The sequence below is a fragment of the Nicotiana tabacum genome, chromosome 24, assembly GCF_000715075.1.
Source record: "Nicotiana tabacum cultivar K326 chromosome 24, ASM71507v2, whole genome shotgun sequence".
Lineage (NCBI taxonomy): Eukaryota > Viridiplantae > Streptophyta > Magnoliopsida > Solanales > Solanaceae > Nicotiana > Nicotiana tabacum.
In genome coordinates, this window is record NC_134103.1 from 79259980 (window position 1) to 79264922 (window position 4943).

Here is a 4943-nt window from a genome sequence, read left to right on the forward strand (position 1 = left end):
GCCCAAACTCTCCGCCTTGCGACTCAAGGTATCGTCCACCATATTGGCCTTCCGGGGATGATATAAAATGGTGATATCATAGTCCTTAAGAAACTCTAACCACCTCTGCTGCTACAAGTTAAGATCCTTCTGTTTGAACAGATGTTGTAGACTTCGGTGGTCAGTGTAGACCTCACAAGGGATATCATACAAATAGTGTCGTCAGTTCTACTCATGCACCTCCAGTTGTCTAGACGCGTAGGCAATCACCCTATTATCCTGCATCAACACTGCACTAAGACCAATATGCGACATATCACAGTACACGCTATAAGACCCCGAACCCGAAGGCAACACCAACATTGGGCTATGGTCAAAGCTGTCTTGAGCTTCTGAAAGCTCTCCTCACACTCCTCGGTCTACTGAACGGAGTACCCTTCTGGGTCAATCTGGTTATAGGTGCTGCAATAGATGAGAAACCCTCTACAAATCGACAGTAATTCCCCTCCAAACCTAGAAAACTATGGATCTCCATTATTGAAGACGGTCTGGGCCAACTCTACATTGCTTCAATCTTCTTCGGATCCACCTTGATCCCCTCACTCTATACTACATGACCCAAAAATGCCACCGAATCTAGCCAGAATTCGCACTTTGAAAATTTTGTATATAACTTCTTTTCTCTCAAGGTCTGAAGCAGAGTCCTCAGGTGCTGCTCATGATCCTCCCGGCTCTGGGAGTACACCAGAATGTCATCGATAAACGCAATGACAAATGAGTCAAGATATGGCTGAAATACACTGTTCATAAAGTGCATGAATGCTGCTGGGGTGTTGGTCAGTCCAAAAGACATCACAAGGAACTCGTAATGTCCATACCTAGTCCTGAATGCAGTCTTCGGGAAATCTAGCTCCTGAATCTTTAACTGATGATAGCTTGAACGCATGACGATCTTAGAGAACACTCTGGCACCCTGAAGCTGATCAAATAGGTCATCAATATGTGTCAATGGGTACTTGTTCTTCACTGTAACCTTGTTCAACTGGCGATAATCAATACACATGTGCATAGAAGCATCCTTCTTCTTTACAAACAAGATTGGAGCACCCCAAGGCGACAGACTAGGTCGAATGAAGCCATTATCAAGCAACTCTTGCAACTTCTCCTTTAACTCTTTCAATTCTGCTGGGGCCATACGATAGGTTGGAATAGAAATGGGATGAGTGCCCGGTAACAAATCAATACCAAAGTCGATATCCATGTCGGGCAGCATGCCCGGAAGATCCGGCGAAAATACATCTGGTTAATCCCTCACTACCGGAACTGACTCCACGGTAGGAGTATCAATACTGAGATCTGTCACGAAAGATAAATAAGCATTACACCCATTCTCAACCATACACTGAGCCTTTAGAAATGAGGTAACTCTGCTAGCAACATAATCTAAAGCACCTCTCCACTCTATCCGTGGTAATCCTAGCATATCCAGTGTCACGCTCTTGGCGTGACAATCGGGAATAGCATGATAGGGTGACAACTAGTCCATGCGTAAAATAATATCAAAATCTACCATACTAAGCAAGAATAGATCGGCTCTGGTCTCAAAACCACCAAGAACAACTAAACACGACCGATACACACGGTCAAAAACAATAGAATCTCCCACAGGTGTGGATGCATAGACAAGAGAACTCAAAGAATCACGAGATATACCCAAATATAGAGAAAAATAAGATGACACATAGGAATAAGTGGAGCCTAGATAAAATAAGACGGATGCATCTCTATGAAAGACCGGAACAATACCTGTGATGACTGAGTCAGATTCAACTTCCTCCGTCCTAGCAGGCATAGCATAATATCTAGCCTGGCCTCCCCCTTTAGGGCGACCTCTGCATGCCCGACCTCTACCTCTAGCTGGCTGTGCAGGTGGGGTAGCAACTAGTGCGGTGACCATAGACTGAGAAGCCTAAGGACCCGGTGGAATACGCGGAGCTGGAGTAGTTGGTGGAGTTGCATCCCTCCTGAGTCTGGGGTAATCCCTCACCATATGACGAGTGTCACCACACTAAAAAACATGCTCTCAAAGGATGTGGCTGGCTCAAGCCTGATCGGCTAGACTAACCACTGAAAGCACCCCGTTCAGGAGGTGCACTAGATAATGGTGATGCAGAATAGGGAGCCTGAGGCCTAGGAGTGGTCGGAAAATCCGGTGGAGGCTGAAAGTGCTGAATAAACAGGGCGAGTCGCATAGCCCCTACCATGACGAGCTGCAATTGGGCACGAGTACCACTATATGTGCTAGAATATCGAGACCTCTTGGCCTCCTTCTCCTTTCTCTCCTGAGTCAACATAACCTCCAATCGCCTAGCGATCCCCACTACCTCCTGGTATATGATGTCCATCTCCAACTCTCGAGCCATGCTAAATCAGATGCTGGGGTTGAGACCCTCGATAAATCGAAAGACTCGCTCTCTAACATTAGCAACCAAGGTTGGTGCATGCCTAGCCAAATCACTGAACCAGATCGCATACTCAGACACGGTCATATAACCCTGGCACAACTTCTCAAACTCTGCGTGCCATGCATCTCTGAGACTCTACGGAACATACTCCCTCAAGAACATATCTGAGAACTGAGTCCAAGTAAGTGAAGATGCCTCGGCCGGACTACCATAACTCATATGCTCGCCACCACGGATAAGCCGCTCCCTTAAGCTGGAATGTAGTGAAAGCAACCCCACTAGACTCCACAATACCCATAGTACGGAGGATACAGTGGCACTCCTCAAGAAAACCCTAGGCATCCTATGACGCCAAGCCACTGAAAGTAGGAGGGTGGTACTTCTTGTACCTCTCGAGCCTGAGCTGCTCCCCCTCAGAAACTGCTGCCCTAACCTCGGGCTGAACTGGTATGACCTTTGTGACCTGCTCAACCTGAACCCGTTGTTCTGGGGTATGCTAGATGGGAGTCTGTACTCCTCCCCCGGCCTGAGATGTGGCAGGGGTAAGTGGTATCAACCCTTCCTGAGCCAAGGTGCCGAACATGCTCAAAAACTGGGCGAGAGTCTCCTGGAGGGCTTCGGCAATAATAGGCATCTCGGGTGCCTGCCCTCTAACTGGAGCTACTGGTGGATCCTCTGTAGCAGCTCGTGCAGGTGCTCTAGTTGCACCACATGAATGTCCTAAGCCTCTACCCCGGCCCCGGCCTCTCGCGATTCTAGCAGGGGGCGCGGATGTCTGGTCATCTGATCCAGCTGTACGTGTCCTCACCATCCATGAGAGAATAGAAAGACAGGAATTTAGAATCTAAAGTCAAATATTTCTCACGATAGGGAATCAAAGGAGGGAAGCTTTTCCTAACAGTTCCATAGCCTCCCGAAGATAAGTACAGACGTCTCCGTACAGATCCGTGAGACTCTACTAAACCTGCTTGTGACTTATAATACCTATAAACCTAGAGCTCTGATATCAACTTGTCACGACCCCAATTTCCCTCCGTAGAATATCGTGACGGCACCTAGTCTTTAAGACTAGGTAACCCTAACAAACATGCAGAAATACTAAAATGATAATATAAATCTCAAAAACTTCAACAACTATATGAAATAAAATTTGCAACTCAACATGTACATCTCCCAAAACCTGGTGAAAATATAAGTCACAAGCTCTAGATACAGTACTGAACACTCCTATACATCAATGTCTATAAAGATGTAAAGAAATAAGAAAAAAATAGAGTAGAAGGGGACTCCGAGGCCTATGCACGGTGGCACGTGTAGCTTGAAGTCTCAAAAGCGAGAAACTCAATGCGCTAATTCCGAGGCTGATAGGATGTACCTAGATCTGCACAAAACATATGCAGAAGCGTAGTATGAGTACACCACAATGATACCTAGTAAGTGACAAGCCTAATCCCGGTAGAGTTGTGACTAGGTCAGGTCAGAGCCCTACTAGAGATAATAAAAAGAAAGACAGAAAATATAATGATATACTAAAATAACAGCGAAGGGAAACAATAAAGAAAATATAGAAAGTAACAGCCTGGAAATCAAGGAAGCTAATAAAATAATGAAAGGATAACAAGGATTTTACATGTTAAGGAAACAGCACTCAAACAATACAGCAAATAGAGAAGATCAACAGGGACACTCCCGAGGTACCGCTTCGTAGTCCCAAATCATAAAAATAAATCACAGTGTTTCCTTATATCACAGCGGGAGACTTTACATTTAGTTTTGAAAATCATTTTTCCCTAAATAGCACCACACGATTTAGCCCACCTTATAACACTTCATGGCTTCTAGTAGTTCCCCTACTAGCCACGCGTATCAAGCGCACCTTTTCTCACCACATGCGTTTCAACACCCAGACCTTATACCACTACATGCGTATCAATAATCACAATGGAATGATAGAAACCTCGTGCAAATAGTAACAACCGCACGACAGGAACCTCGTGCAAACAATAACAACAACACAACAGAAATGTCGTGCACACATTCAAACAATCACCTCAGCAATAACACGGAAGACAAAACGTAAGAACTAAATAAAATGACACTTCACAACTTTCACCTTGCCTCAATAGAAACCACGACCCTTGCAACTCAACAACAAGATATTTGAAGGATAGCAAATTTCAAGTTAGGAATTTCCACTGTTAAATAATGAATATGGAATTAAGAAAGCAAGTAATTCAACTAAACATATAGTACAAGTGGCAAATAGGAGATAATACAAGTAGACATGTGAAATTAGGCTAAACATGGTGACTATAACATGCTTAAGTGACTCAATTAAGGCATAAAAAAAAAAAGAAACTACGTAGCTAAAATCGGAATCTCAATATTTAGCCCGTGTACGCACTTGTTACCTTGAGTACACAGCCTTCACATATCATAAATTATCACAACAATACCAAATTTTAAGGGGAATTTCCCCCACAGAAGGTTAGACAATTC